Source organism: Elephas maximus, chromosome 14 (genome assembly GCF_024166365.1).
Source record: "Elephas maximus indicus isolate mEleMax1 chromosome 14, mEleMax1 primary haplotype, whole genome shotgun sequence".
Classification (NCBI taxonomy): domain Eukaryota; kingdom Metazoa; phylum Chordata; class Mammalia; order Proboscidea; family Elephantidae; genus Elephas; species Elephas maximus.
In genome coordinates this window covers 58497980-58515230 of record NC_064832.1, presented here as the reverse complement: position 1 = coordinate 58515230, position 17251 = coordinate 58497980, and positions in this window count along the sequence as shown.

Genomic DNA, 17251 nt, shown 5'->3' with positions numbered 1-17251 from the left:
AAGAGATGGGAGAAGAACATAATGAAAATACGGGTGGCATTTTCAGAGAGTTGTACAGCATCAACCCTCTTTCATTTGATCCTCTTGTCCACCAAATAAGAGAGATGAGGAAGGTATAATCCCTTCTACAGATAAAAATGCTGAGGCGCACAGAGGCTAATTTTTCCTGTCTTCTTTTTCTTTCCAGAAAACAGTAAATTACATGATGATGAATATGTTTCCAAAGATCTCTTACACCTTCCTTCCTGCAGAGCAAAACTGAATAGTCAGTACTCGTGGGTCTTAGGTTTTCTACCAACAAAAAGTTGTGGAGATAATGGTCTGACTGAGACTAGAAGAATCCCGGCGGTCATGGCCCCAAACCTTCTGTTGGCCCAGGACAGGAACCATTACCGAAGACAACTCATCAGATATGGAAGGGACTGCACAGTGGGTTGGACAGAGATGCTGATGAAGAGTGAGCTACTTGTATCAGGTGGACACTTGAGACTGTGTTAGCATCTCCTGTCTGGAGGGGAGATAGGAGGGTAGAGAGGGTTGGAAGCTGGCAAAATGGTCCCAAAAGAAGAGACTGAAAGGGCTGACTCATTAGGGGGAGAGTAAGTGGGAGTATGGAGTAAGGTGTATATAAGCTTATATGTGACAGACTGACTTGATTTGTAAACTTTCACTTAAAGCTCAATAAAAATTACTAAGGAATAGAAAATGGGTAGTGGGGCCAACCAGCAGTTTCTAGTACACTCACAACAACTTCTTACACACCAACAAGTTTCTGGAGTGGTAGGGTGCTATTTAAATATTTATTCCTAGATTTCCTTTCTCTCTGGTCAATAATTTTCCAACTCCATGTTTGATATGGGTTTTTGCATTTGCTTAGTTTGATTAAACTAGTCATTTCTTTGCTGCTTCTACTTGTTTCTTTGTTTACCTTTTTTGTTTCATTGGTGTGGGAAATGGAAATGTTAGGACCCTGTGTTTACTCTGCCATCTTCTCTTTGTCACCTTTCTTTGTTTTATGCTATTGTGCTCACTCAGGATATGTCCTAGTTTCAGATATGTGAAATCTTTTCTTACCTCACACTTTTAAGGGCAGAGGTACATCCCCTTATATTATCATTCCAGCTGTGGTGGCAGCTATAAAAAAAGAGTGTATTTCAAGATTATTATTCCATTGATTATCATCAAATGCACGCACCATCTTTTCTCTGTTACTGAAGTTAAAGGATTCTGTGCGCTGAGACCATGTATTCTTCTTAATCCCTGAATGTATACTGCTATATAAATATAGAGATCAACAAGTATTTGTAGAAATAAGGAAAGAAAAAAAGAAAAGAGATGGGAAAGAGGTTTTGGGTGAAAAATATTCTCTACAATCTTTCCTACTAGATAGGAATGATATAGTCTATGGAGGCATAGTAGATAAGATTATCATTATTACATGTTAAAAAGTTAACATATATAAATAAGCTACACATCACCAAAGAGAATGTTGTATAATGTTGTACTTTTACTTTCATTTTCAATACCCACTACCACAGTTACAATGGAGTGTCTAGAGTTAACGAAATGGAAGAAAGTAACTGGGTGCATTTTTAATTCTATTTTGTACCCAAGATTAGGTTAGTTCGATGAGGATTATGAAGTGCAGGGGGAGGTGGAAGCAGGTGAGGCTGATGGGAGGCACCTGGTATTGATACAGCCACTGGACATTCAGGTTGATGACACACTTGTCTATTTAGAGTCAAGATTTTGTATAAAACTGATCATCTGGGTCAGGAAAGATACTGGGAAAAGAGATAGCAATAAAGACTGGTTCCAGAGGTGTATCATGGCAGACTAGAAACAGAGGTGCAGTAACTGGACCAAATCCATCAGATTTTAGAAAGTGATCAGCAACAGGTTTTCTACAATGAGAGCAGCAAGTCCAATATCCACCATTCAGGTACCTGTAGGAACCAGAACCCTAAAACTATAGGATTGAGGGGCAGGGTAAACTTTCAGCTAGGCACCGAACTTCAGGATTAATCTGCCTTGCAGTGAAACTAGAATTCTAAGAAGACACAGTCCAGATCCACTTACAAAGCCACCACAGTGAGGGAAGCCATGATTTGGGAGCAAATAGGCCGTGACATGTTCATCCATGGGGCTCTGATCTAGGTTTAGGTTTGATCCAAAAAGACTTAGGGATCATTGAGGAGGACAGTCAAGACTGCAGTGACATTAAAAGTCCCAGGTTAGAAAGGCTGAGGAAGGCATGAGCAGAGAAAATGTGATGGAAAGCTGAAAAGTGAGAGAACAGAGTCAATGCTCAGCATTTGCTTTGTATAGAATAAAAAGGGCCAGTATGAAAAAGGAACTGAAAACAAAATACATTGTGGAAGTGTTCAGATTGAAGAGAAACCCTAAAGGGAAATATTGTGCAGAACATCCATGTTAAATAAAGGACTTTCAAATCGATTATATGGAATTCTAAGTACGTTTAAACCAAGAATAAAGAATTAAATGTGGGATAGCAGAAAGGAAATTATATATACTTTGTAGTTATTACAGACTTGAAGAAGACATCCTTATAATAATTTAAAGGATGTTTACTAGCATGAATGTGTGATGTGCAACAGGGGACACTGTGGCATGACAATATCAGCAAATTTAAGGCTGTCTCCAACATTTAAGTTGCAATTAGAAACATGATTGATAAAGATTTAGAATAAAGAGATATAAGAATAGTTTGCTTTTAAGCAATAATTTGCCTAGAACTATTTAGCAACTGTAGGTTTTCTTTTAATTTTCACTACAAGTTAGCCATTTAACTATCTTTTTCTATCCCAATAAGAAGCCTAATCTTCAATATTTATTGTTAATATTCAGTCTTGCTCATCTTCTTGAACTATATTCGGGCTTTCTGAGCTGAGGAAATCTCAGCTTTGTGGTCATTAGTGATCATTATTCTTAAATGAAAATTGTACTGGAAATAACTTTTATGTATTTCTATGGGTAATTTAAGGGAGAAAATGAGAATATTAATGTTGAATAGTACAGTGTGATAGTCACAAACCCTGCTGAAGAGAATATCAAGCCACAAGGATCACCAGGGGAGATTTTCTGACCTGACACTTAATGTGAGGGCTATACTATTCTATTGCCCTTGTTAGAAAGAAAACTCATTCTTGCTTTTCAAAGCTAAGAGAACAAGCCTACCTAATATCAATGTGGTGCTCTTAGCTCCCAGTGGCTTGAAGTAATATTCCGTAACTGCCAGATTAAATTATTTACTAAAGCTTGAAATATAAATCTCTTCATCTAACAATCTAATGTGACTTTGACTCTCTGTCTTGACCAAGCATTCATAAGCATGAAACCCTGCTTACTAGATGCTGCCTTTATTCAGCACAAAACAGAGTACTCAATGGTACCTCCCAGATCTTGCCTCAACAGCAGGTTGGACTCAGCGTGTCTAGGCTCAAATACTGGTGGCAGTAATGCAGAGACCAGTTCTAATGACAGCAAGTAGGAGAAGGTACTCACCACTCTGTTCTAATTAACACTCAGATTGCACAGCCCATATTGAGATAGCGCCATATGCCAATCCCAGGTATACCAGGTCAGCTCACCAGTAGTACCACCTCTGTCGTTTTTAGGTGCCAACCAGTCACTTCCGACTCATTCTGACCCTGTGTACAATAGAAGGAAACACTGCCCCATTCTGTGCCATTCTCACAATCATTGCTATGTTTGAGCCCATTGTTGCAGTCACTGTATCAACCTCATTGAATGTCTTCCACATTTTTGCTAACCCTGCACCTTACCAAGCATGATGTCCTTCTCCATGGACCGGTCCCTCCTGATAACATTTTCAAAGTACATGAGATGAAGTCTCACCATCCTTGCTTCCAAGGGGCATTCTGGCTGTATTTCTTCCAAGACAAACTTGCTCTTTATTCTAGTAGTCCAAGGTATAGCCAATATTATTTGCCAACACATAATTCAAAGACATCAGTTCTTCTACTGTCTTCCTTATTACTGTCCAGCTTTCACATGCATATGAGGGAGTTGAAAATACCGTGGCTTGGGTCCAGTGCACTTTAGTCCTCAAGGTGACGTCTTTGCTTTTCGACACTTTAAAGAGCACTTTTGCAGCAGATTTGTTCAGTGCAATACATCGTCTGTTTTCTCGACTGTTGGTTCCATTAGCATTGATTGTGGATCCAAGTAAAATGAAATCTTTCACAACTTATATCTTTTCTCTGTATATGATGATGTTGCTTATTGCTCCAGTAGTGAGGATTTTTGTTTATACTGAGATGCAATCTATAATGAAAGTTGTAGTCTTTGATCTTTATCACTAAGTGCTTTAAGTCCTCTTCACTTTCAGCAAGCAAGGTTTTGTCATCTGCATATCAGAGGTTGTTAATGGGTCTTCCTCCAATCTTGAGGCAGTGTTCTTCTTCATATAGTCTAGCGTCTCAGGTTATTTGCTTGTCATACAAATTAAATAAGTATGGTGAAAGGATACAATCCTAGTCCACACCCTTCTTGATTTTAAACCATGCAATATTCCCTTGTTCTGGTCAAACAAGTCTCTTTTGGTCTGTGTACAGGTTCAGCATGAGCAAAATTAAGTGTTCTGAAATTCATACTCTTCATAATGTTATCCATAGTTTGTCATGATCCACACAGTCATATGTCTTTGCATTGCATAGTCAATAAAACACAGGTGAACCTCTTTCTGATATTCTCTGCTTTCAGCCAGGATCCATCTTATATCAGTAATGACAGCCTTTGTTCCACATCTCTTCTGAATCTGGCTTGAATTTCAGGCAGTTCCCCTTCGATGTACTGATGTACCCATTTTTGAATGATCTTCAGCAAAATTTTACTTCTGTGCAATATTAATGATACTGTTTGATAATTTCCTCATTCCATTGGATCACCTTTCTTTGGAATGGGCACAAATGTGGATCTCTTCCAATCAGTTGGCCACGTAGCTGTCCTCAAATTTCTTGGCATAGATGCGTGAGTACCTCCAGCGCTGCATCAGTTTGTTGAAACATCTCGACTGGTATTCTGTCAATTCCTGGCGCCTTGTTTTTCATCAATGTATCTTGTTTTTCAGTGCATCTGGGACTTCATCCTTCAATACCACTGGTTCTTGATCATATGCTACCTCCTGAACTGGTAGAACATCAACCAATTCTTTTTCGTACAGTGACTCTGTGTATTACTTCCATCTTCTTTTGATGCTTCTTTGTGTGACATTCAATGTTTTGCCCATAGAATTCTTCAAAATTACAACTTGAGGCTTGAATTTTTTCTTCAGTTCTTTCAGCCTGAGAAATGCTAAGTATGTTCTTCCCTTTTGATTATCTAACTCCAGGTCTTTGCACATTTCATTATAATACTTTACTTTGTCCTCTTGAGCCCTCTTTGAAATATGTTCAGCTCTTTTACTTCATCATTTCTTTCATTTGCACTAACTACTTTACATTCAAGTGCAAGTTTCAAAGACCCTTCTGATGTCCATTTTGGTCTTTTCTTTCTTTTCAGTCTTTTTAATTACCTTTTTTTTTTTTTTTCTTCATGTAAGGTGTCCTTAATATCATCCCACAACTTATCTGGTCTTTGGTCATCAGCGTTCAATGTGACAAATCTATTCTTGAGATGGTCTCTAAATTCAGGTGGAATATACTCAAGGTGATACTTTGGCTATCACAGACTTGTTTTAATTTTCTTCAGTTTCAACTTGAATTTGCATATGGGCAAGTTCTGCAATTGGCACCTGGCCTTGTTCTGACTTATGATACTGAGCTTCTCCATCTTTCCACAGATGCAATCAATTTGATTTCTGTGTTTTCCATCCAGTGAGGTCTATGTGTATAGTCTCCATTTATTTTCAATGAATACGTCTTTGGTCTTACAAAATTCTATCATCCAATCCCTGGCATTGTGTTTGTCAACAAGGCTGTATTTTTCAACTACCAATCCTTCTCTGTTTCCTACTTTCACATTCCAATAACCAGTAATTATCAATGCATCTTGATTGAATGCTTGATCAATTTCAGACTGCAGAAGTTGGTAACAATCTTCAAGTTCTTCAACTTTGTCATTAGTGGTTGGTGCATAAATTTGAATCATGGTGTTATTAACTGGCCTTCCTTCTAGATGTATGGGTATTTTCCTCTCACTAACAGCAATGTACATCAGGATAGATCTTGAAATATTCTTTTTGACAATGAATGTGACACCATTCCTCTTCAATTTGCCATTCCCAGCATATCAACCATATGATTATGTGATTCAAAATAAATACCAGCCCATTTAAGCTCATTAATGCCTAGGATATCAATCTTTATGCATTCCATTTCATTTTTGACAAATTCCAATTTTCCTAGATTCCCCATGCCTCTGTCAGTTTGTCATACTGTGGTGGCTTGCATGTTGCTGTGATGCTGGAAGCTATGCCACCAGTATTTCAAATACAGCAGGGCCACCCATGGTGGCCGTATTTCAGTGGAGCTTCTAGACTAAGACAAGCTAGGAAGAAGGATCTGGTGGTACGCTTCTGACAAAACTGGCCAGTAAAAATCTTATGAATAGCAGTGGAACCTCTGTCATAGGTATTGACATTCTACTCAGTAATTCAGCCCTACAGCATTAAACATTTGTGATTGAATTCATCCATATCTCTCAATCTCTGCAATTCCTGAAGATTGTATGTTCTCCTACTTACCCATTTCTCCCCTTCCATCATTCATATACAACTTCCAGTCTTTCTACCTTGTAGTATAATCAGACTTTATTCCATTTCAAATGAAGTTCCCTATAGTCTCAGTCTCTTCCTAGAGCTTTCTATTCTCTTATTCTAACTGAAACCTGGATTACCCCTAGAAATTACTCTTTTTTCTGCAGTCTCAGTGAGTGGAAACTGGACATTCTCTCTCACTTCAGATTACTGATCATGAAGCCAGGAGGCGAAGTCAACATTCTTCTAACCACATTTTTAAAAGCCTGATCATTTATTCTTTCACTCTTTATAAAACTCACTCCTTTCAAATTCATACCTTCTTGCCATTCTTATCATTAAGATATTTTGATAGGTCATTTGCCCACAGTCACTGAGGAGTTAACTGAACTACAGCCTCTTTCTTCATTATCCCGAGTCCTGCACTAAAGACTGAGAAATATGCATATCTACTTAGATAACCCATCAAATAACTAAGTCTAATATTTATTCTCTTCAATCAGTGACCTCTATCATCACTGCATTTTAGCAGATCCCAGGAAGATACTTCATCATTCAGAATGGCTACAATTGTAAAAACTTAAACATCATTTCCTAATATCTCACTACAGCTTTCTATCTTTCATAATCTTATATTTTTAGTAGAATACCAGGTACAATGATGGGTAAAATATTTGATTTTTCAATGGGATAAAAGAGACAGAAAGCTTATCTTAAACTTTGGGGAGGGTATAAATATCAGAGTGATCTAGAAGTTGTAAAGACAAGACATAAGAAATAATTAAATTTTAAGAAAATTCAACAGAGAAGAAGGAAATGCAAAAAAAATCTAATTATTTGCAAAGTCTGATAAAATGGAAATATCCCTGGAAGGGTTAATAAAAAAAAAAAAAAAATCCACCTATGATCAGCTGATCTTTGACAAAGGACCACAGTCCATTAAATGGGAAAAAGACAGTCTTTTTAATAAATGATGCCAGCAAAGCTGGATGTCCATCCAAAAAAAAAAAAAAACAAGATCCAAACTTCACACTATACACAAAAACTAATTCAAAATGTATCAAAAACCTAAATATAAAACCTAAAATGATAAAAATCAAGGAGAAAAAAATAGGACCAACACTAGGGACCCTAATACATGGTGTAAATTCAATACAAACCATAACTGACAATGTACAAACACCAGAAGATAAACAAGATAACTGGGAGCTCCAAAAAATTAAACAGTTATGCTCATTAAAAGTCTTTACCAAAATAGTAAAAAGAAAACCTACAGACTGGGAAAAAAAAAATTAGGAAAAAAAAAATTGGCTATGATATATCCAACAAGAGTTTATTCTCTAAAATGTATAGAATACTTCAATACCTCAACAAAAAAAAGACAAATAATCCAATTAAAGAAAGGGGAAAGGATATGAATAGACACTTAACCAAAGGAGACATTCAGGTAGCTAATAGATACATGAGGAAATGCTTGTGATCATTAGCTATTTAAAAACAAACAAACTAACTAACTGAACCTGTTGCCTTGGAGTGGATTCTGACTCATAGTGACCTTATAGGACACAGTAGGGGTTCCAAGGAGCAGCTGATGGTTGCAAACTGCCGACCTTCTCGTTAGCAGCCTGAGCTCTTAACCCCGGCACCACCAGGGAAAAATGCAAATCAAAACTACAATGAGATAACAGCTCACCCCAATGTTACTGGCACTAATCAAAAAAACAGGAAGTAACAAATGTTGAAGAGGATGCAGGGAGATTGGAACTCATGAACTGGTGGTAGGAATGTAAAACAGTACAACCACTCTGGAAAATGATATGGTGCCTCCTTTAAAAGCTAGAAATAGAAATGCCATATACCCCAGCAATCCCATTTTGAGGAATATATACTAGAGCAATAAGTGCTGTCACACGAATAGACATATGCATACCCATGTTTATTGCATCATTATTCATAACAGCAAAAGGATGGAAATAATCTAAGTGCCCATCAACAGATAAATGGATGAACAAATTTTGGTACATACACACAATGGAATACTATTAAATGGAAAAGAACAATGATGAATCCAAGAAACATCTCAAAACATGGATGAATCTGGAAAGAATTATGCTGAGTGAAATAAGCCAATCATAAAAGGACAAATATTGTATGAGACCATTATTTTAAAAATTCAAGAAGAAGTTTACACACAGAAAAAAATCTTTGATGGTTGTGAGCGAGGGGATGTGGGAGGGGAAATCACTAACTAGATAGTAGACAAATGTTAACTTTGGTGAAGGGAAAGACAACACACAATATAGGGTAAGTCAGCACAGCTTGACCAAGGCAAAGTCATAGAGGCTTCCTAGACACATCCAAACATCTTGAGGAACCAAGTTACTGGGGCTGAGGGCTGGGGATCACAGTCTTAGGGGACATCTAGGTCAATTGGCATAACATAATTCATAAAGAAAATATTCTACATCCTACATTTGGTGGCTTACACATTGGTGAGTAGTGTCTGGAGTCTTAAAAGCTTGTGAGTTGCCATTTAAGGTACATCTATTGGTCTCATCCCATCCGGAGAAAAGGAGAATGAAATAAAATAAAGACACAAGGAAAAAATTAGACCAAAGGGCTAATGGACCACATGAACCACAACATCCACCAGCCTGAGCCCAGGAGAACTAGACAGTGCCCAGCTACAATCACAGACAACTCTTTCAGGGATCACAGTAGAGGGTCCCAGACTGAGTAAGAGAAAAATGTAGAACAAAATTCAAATTCACACACACAAAGAAAAGACCAGACTTGCTGATCTGACAGAGGCTGGAGGAACCCCTGAGACTATGGCCCTAGACACCCTGCTAACTCAGAACTGAAGCCATTCACAAATTCTACCTTTTAGCCAAAGATTAGACAGGCCTGTAAAACAAGCAATAACACACCTAAGGAATGTGTTTCTTAGCTCAATCAAGTATACCAGAACAAAGGGGCAACTCCTGTCCAAAAGCAAAGACAAGAAAGCAGGAAGAGACAGGACAAGTGGAAAGGGAGAGATTGCTGACACACTGCGGGGATTGCAACCAATGGCACAAAACAATTTGTGTATAAATATTGGAATGAAACACTAATTTGCACTATATATTTTTCACCTAAAGAAAAATAAAGTTTTTAAAACAAAGAAAAATACTGAGAAGACATAACTGAAAGGAGACATACCACACACGAAAGATTTAAAATATAATAGAATGCCATCAAACATACCAGTAAATCAAAATCTTAGGCAAATGGGCAATTTCTCAAAGAATAGAGCTTACCAAAACTGACTCAGGAGCTCCAAGAGACCCAAAAATAGATCTGTAATCAGTATTGAAATTGAATTGGCAGCTACAACTTTACATCCTAGCCACAAATAAAATATACTAGATCCAGGCAGTTTTTTTCACTCTACCATATTGTTCATTTTTCATCTTAAAAAAAAAATCCACAATAAAAATATAAGGCTATATATTTTCTCTTCAGTACATTTTTACTTTTTTATGAAAAATGCTTTTGGGGAAATGAAATCCCCATGGACCACAAATGAAGAAGAAACAGAAAGAACAGTGGACTGCATGGTCAAGGGGATACCAGCCTCCATAACCATCCCAGTTAATAACCATGAGTGTGCAACAGACTACCCCAGAACTTAGGGGAGTAAAACAAAACATTTACTTTGCTTATGAAACTGCTACACAGAAGGAATATCAGGAATTTACAGACATGTTCTGAAGGCATCACACTAACCAAAGAGTTGGGTTTTTAAAGGGGGCAGTGTATAGAAGTAAAATGAAGACTTCTAACTGAAACTGCCCCAAAGAAACTGAGAACATAAAAGAGTTTCACCCTCTATAAAAGAGGATGAAAATCCTCAGAAAAACCTGACCCAGCAGGAAAGAGAGAACATAAGAAACATGGCCATCTCAGCCAGGATTGTAGATAGAAAAATGAGTCATCCTTCTCACCTTCAATAATTCATAATCTGCGCCTAAGTTGGGTTTGAAGTTTGACTCCTGGTGAACTTAAGCCCTCAGTAAAATTGGCAAACAAAAATTGGAGAAGACAATATATCTGAGTGAAAGTGAGTAGTTACCACAAAATTTCCCAAAGCAGAAAGAAAAAGCATATCTACTTTGTTTTAGAAGTTTTACAGTGATACAGCAACAATTTTCTTCTTCTCAATATCTTTTTCCTCTTCCTCCTTACCAACAAAACCCAAATTTGTTGGGATAGCAATTTACCAACATAAAGAGACATCTCTCAGGCATCCCTAAAGATGAAGAATGGACAGGTGACTGTTTTGATCCAAGTTGAGGTAGCCGGATCAGGCTTCTGGGTTGATTCCTTAAAAGAAGGCAGACCCAGTTGTACTTGCTCTCTTTTCTCTTCTCCTTCTGCCTGCCTAAACTGCAGATGTCACGACTAGAGCTGCTGACATAATTGTTGGAGCATGAAGATGAGATTTCCAGTTATTTACCTACCTTAAAATCTTCAATTTCCTCTTTCTAAACAATATGGATTTAGTGTATTCCTCCTCTTCTTGCTTTTTCTTTTTCGTGTTTAGCATTGTATAAGAGACAATTGTACAAAAGGCATTGTAAAAGAGATTATTTTTTTCTTTTATACAACCAGAACTCTCAGACCAGGGCAGTGACTGAAAGATACCATCAGTGCTTCAGGCACCATCTACCTACTGGGCATACAATCTTTGATATGTGGCTTTTATTCTCAAATACAAATAGTATCTGTACTTCCTGACATCACAAAAAGATCCAGAAGATAAAAGTGGATAGTGCAAGAGTAAAAGAGGAATGACAGCTAAGTCTGTCTGTTTTAACCCAGGAATAAATAGCTCTCTTAGAAGCCATACCCAATATAGTTCCACTTATATCACACTAGCTGGGAACGTGTCACTTCAGCCACACCTAGTTAGGTGGTGGAAACCTGGTGGCATAATGGTTAAGAGCTAGGCTGCTAACCAAAAAGTCAGCAGTTCAAATCCACCAGGTGCTCCTTAGAAACCCTGTGGGGGTGGTTCTGCTCTGTCCTACCGGGTCACTATGAGTCTGAATTGACTCAACGGTAATAAGTATGGGTAGTTAAGTGGCAGTATGGAAAATCAAATATTTAGCTGGGCACCTTACCACCCTGAAAAAAATTGAGTTTCCATTAGCAAAAAAAAAAAAAGAGTGAATACTGAGTAGGCAACCAGCACTCTTGTACATATACCCTTTCTTCAGCATTCTGTTTTTTGTTTGTGTGTTTGCTTAATACGTGGTGAGCCAAAGTCATTGGGGAATTTCATATTTAGCTCAAATTAGTCAAATGGGTATGATATTCAAGATAGGGAAAAAAATTATTGAATTTTAGAAATGATTTTAATTATAGGTACACATAGACAATTGAGCCAAACTTTGACAAGGATTGCGTTAGTTTGTGTTACAGAATTCAGATTATTGTATTTATTCAGCATTAAATTAGTATTCTGCTCCAATTTATTAAAAGAAAACTACGGTATCTGTGTCTGACTTCCTAGTGAAAGCTATTAAATATTATTATATTCTCAACTCAAATGTCCTTATTATATTTTCTTCAGGCGTTTAGCCATTTTGTTACATCTTACAGCAGCAATAATTCTCTATTCCATAAAAAATGGAATTTTACAGGCAGGACAAACGGTTCCATAAATTAAAACGAATACCTGCCTATGCTGAAAAAATGCTTTTCTTTCTTATCCACACTTTTGTGATGTATTTGTCTTGGAATCGTACTCTCATTTTTCTTAAATTTATAACTTATTTTTATGGGTTGAAAATCCAGTGAAAAATTGGTTGATACCTAGAATATCAAGAAGCAAAGGATTTATAAGTAGAATGTTTTCTCAAAACGTATATCTCATCCTAAAATGTCCCTAAAAGTGTTTAGTAGAGTTAGTAAGATGTTTCTCCCAGCCAACATTCTAGGGTATGAGTGCGTGTGTGTGTACACATATATACACACATACAGTCAAACGTGTAGGTGACAATTATTCTGTTTTTTTTTACAAAATAATATAATTAGCATATTTTACTGTTTTTAAGAGAAAATCTACTATTAAACCAAATCTATGCATGACATAAATGCTGAATAAAACTAATTGTTGCTAGAAAGAATAGTATAGTAATAATAACTGCCGCTTACATTTTGAGTTTCAAAGAACATGTAGATTTTAACAGATTTTTTTCTCACATGTTACAGCGAGGCAGCAGTATCAAGATGGGTAAGCACTTTTCATACTTTAACATTTGAATTATGTAGACATTGATAAAGTCAGGAATGGAACCCAGGTGCTTAACAGGAGTCAGAGTCGTTAAGAAGCCATGCGAATACCATCAAACCAAAAACCAAACCCAGTGCTGTCAGGTCCATTCCGACTCACAGTGACTCTATAGGACAGAGTAGAACTGCCCCATAGAGTTTCCAAGGAGTGCCTGGTGGACTCGAACTGCCGACCCTTTGGTTAGCAGCCATAGCACTTAACCACTACACCACCTGAGTTTCCACAAATACTACGAAAATAACATTTGTAAAAGTATGGCTTTCTATATATGCCTATTAATTGCCAATAAAAATCATAAAAATTCAAAAATACTAAAATTCTTCAAAATACTTGAACACTTTTGCTTAAGACCATTAAATTTCGGAATTAAAAATATGCTCTTCTCGTATTCTGAGAAAATCTCTTCTTCACAAAAGCCAATACAAATTTATATTTTTATAGCTGTGCAGTTCACATCTCTGAACCTAATTCTTTTCTCTGCAAATGAATCAGACTTGATTCAACAAATATGTTTATGCTTACTGAAGAAAAGTTTGGTAGTCCATAAACTTTAGTAAAAAATAATCCTGGCTTATAGTTGGGAAAAAGTTAAAGCTAAGATTAGTTAGACAATTATATATCATAATTAAAAAAATAAAATGCTTAATGCTTTATTTATGTTTCAATTTCAGATCAAATATAGAGAGAAAACTTGAGAGAATACTATTCCGGCATTGGAGAATCACAGGTTCAAGTATTTTTAAATGTCTACCGGAAACTGCTATGTGCTTAACCAGACATAAGAATGAAAGAGATACATACTCTTGGCCAAGCATTTACAATATAGCAGGTAAAAAAAAAAAAAAAAAAAAATGTAGCTATAGTACAAGGGAAAATGAGAGAAGAAATTTGTTTGTTGCAACTGTTCAAAAGAAACAGAGACCAAGAGATAGAGAATGAAAGAGAATATGTTCTGTTTGGGACATCAGAAAAATGCTTTACATATTTAATCCTCTTGGCTGACTTGTAAAAGTAGGAATCCTTATTCCTATTATATTGATGAAGAAATGTAGAGAGAGTAAATAACTTGCAGTCTCTATCAACCTGGGTCTCTGAGAGGCTGTGTGAACCATAATACCAAAAGACCAAACCCATTGCCATCAAGTTGATTCTGACTCATAGTGACCCTATAGGACAGAACAGATCCACCCCCTAGAATTTCCAAGGAGCGCCTGGTGGATTTGAACTGCCAACTTTTTTTTGTTAGCAGCAGTAGCTCTTAACCACTACACCACCAGGGTTTCTGTGAACCATAATCCCCAAAAAACCCCAGTGCCGTCGAGTCAATTCCAATTCATAGTGACCCTATATATTCCCCCCAAATTCTTTTGCCCAACTCCCAAAATGACCTTCATTGACCCTGAAGTGGTAACAAGAAATAAACTTTGTTGTGGTATGTTACTTACTTTTAGGAGATGTTTGTTACTGCAATATAACTTAGAATGACCTAAATCAAAGAAATTTTTAATAGAGGAGACAATGAAAATAAATGTTTGCATGAATACATCAAGTGTGTAAAATGGTGAGAAATTTGGTCAGGCTAAAGTACACCATCTGGTGAAGAGAGATCAGATTGTAAAAGCCAATTTGGTATTTGTAAACCTTTGCATACCAAATGGAAGCTTCTACCCTCAGTTTCATTCTGTTGTACATAGGTTCACTCTGAGTTGGCACCAACTTGACAGTACCTAACAACAAAAACATCCTCGGTACAGTAAGAAATGGTATTTAGGCAAAAGGCTCCAAAGGATCATGGGAAGATTAATCGCTAGCAATGCACAGAATAAAAATACTCTCTAATCTAATGGATCCATTATCTTACATTTTGAAGCTGTTCTCTATTCTTTCCTATCTGGAAAAAAAAACAGCCTTTGCAATAAGATGAGCTGTAAATAATCATTTGTGGTATAGCAATATTATTTTAAAACAAGTATGTTAACTCTATTTATTATCTAAACAAAAAAAAATTTTTTTTACTAGATAGTAAGAAAAATATTATTGGGAATATAAATATTACTGTGATAGTTAAGATTGTGTCAACTTGGCTGGGCCATGATTCTCAGTGTTTATATGTGATCATCCTATGATGGGATCTGCTATGAGTAGCCAATCAGTTGAAAGGGAGTTTCTTTGGGTGTATATCCTTTATTCAAATATAAGTGGACATTCTGGCTTTTGCCCTCTCTGGATCCTGCAGCTGCATCCTCTGTCTGACCTCTGGTTTTGGGACTTGAGCTAGCAGCTTACTTCCTGATCTTGGGATTTGTTAATCTTCACAGTTTCTGAGTAAGACCCCTGCTCTCCTACCTGCCAGTCTTGGGTTTGCCAGCCCCTGTGGCTACATGAGTTAGGAAAAGCCTCTATCCTGATCCACAGACTTGAGATATTCCAGCCTCTATAGTCACTTGAAAACTGCCGACGGCACTGGGTTTTCGGGCCGGGGATAGTCATTTGAGCTATTTCCTTGATATAAATCTCTCTCTCTCTCTATATATATATATATGTATTTATACACTTTACTGGTTTTGCTTCTCTAGAGAACCCAGCCTAAGACAATTACTATACTATACTGAATAGATTTCAGATGAAATACTTCATGAAATGTCGATGACTATTTTGGTAAAGATCTATTTGCTTGTTTGTTTGCTTTATTTTTTCCCTTATATCATTACTAAGATTATTGATATATTTCACAACACACTTTCCCATAGTTTGTATTTAGTCAATAGTAGCTGGTTTCTATCTTTAGCATAATATGTATTAAAGGTAGGCCCATCTCTGAAATTAGAGTTACACATAGGGATGGATACAGGGCTCAGAGAAACTGGCATCCCTACAAATAGAACCTAAAGATGTAGAGCCTAGGAATAAAAACAGAAGGAGATGGGGCCCACAGGTTTATGGCAATTGCAATATCAGTGCAGACAAGAAAATTTCAAACAATAGTAGGAAATAGGGATAAGGGCATTTTGCAGCTCAGGTAGGAAGATAGACCACATCCCGGAAGTCTGTGGAGAGATAGCAGAGTCCTGTACCAGATACCAAAAAACCAAACCAAACCCATTGCATGGAGTCAATTCCAACCCATAATGACCCTTTAGGACAGAGTGGAACTGCCCTATAGGGTTTCCAAGGAGCCGCTGTTGAATTCAAACTGCCCATCTTTGGATTTCCGGCTGAGCTCTTAACCACTGCGCCACCAGGGCTTCCCACATACCATACATACCCCAAATCTCCATATCCTGAGATTATAAACAGAACTATAGATCTTGAGATAGTTACCAAAAAAACAGAAAAAGAAGTTCTATCCAGATCTATGAGAGAATTGCAGATTCTATACAAGTGGCCAGAAGATGTTGGAAAGATGACAATAGAACTAATAAAAGTTAGAGCTTGATGCAATGTCTAAAATGGATTTCCCACAGGCCTGGCACCTCCCTGCATAAATAGTTCAGATATACATACAGCCTCTCTGCAGATTTTAAGTTTCAGATATGTTATACACTATTCCAAGACCTCTGGAATAATAATTCATCAAGAAGAATCTTTGTTGAAATACAGGTTAAACTACAAAGAATAAATTTGAAGCGGTAACACACTGCGATATTGCTTATACACATTTTTTTCAGAACATTTTTTCTGGTTTGAAATTAGCAAAATGAGCCGTAAAATTGATATAAAATTTACTAATATGTACATTTTGTTAAACTTGATCCTAACCCTAAGAGGAAAAAGTATTAATCCATTTTCTACAAACAACAAATCTTTGTTCAAATGTACCTTAGAATCATTGCACAATCAACTTCTGTCTGGTAGTTGCATAACATAATTAAGGTGTTAATACTTCCAAGATGTCCCACAGTAAAGCAAAAAAAATCTTTAATTGGAGCTAAATAAACTTATTTACTCAGGGGAAGTTTTATGTATGTTGTTTCTTCTAAAACAAACATGGTTTGTTAGGTTGTTTTGATTAGGTGCTATCAAGTCAGTTCTGACTCATAGCAACCTCTACGTACAACAGAGAGAAATAGAGCTGGTCCTGTGCCAGCCTCACAATTTTTGTTATACTTGAGCCTACTGTTGCCGCCATTGTGTCAGTTCATCTGGTTGAGGGTCTTATTTTTTTTTTC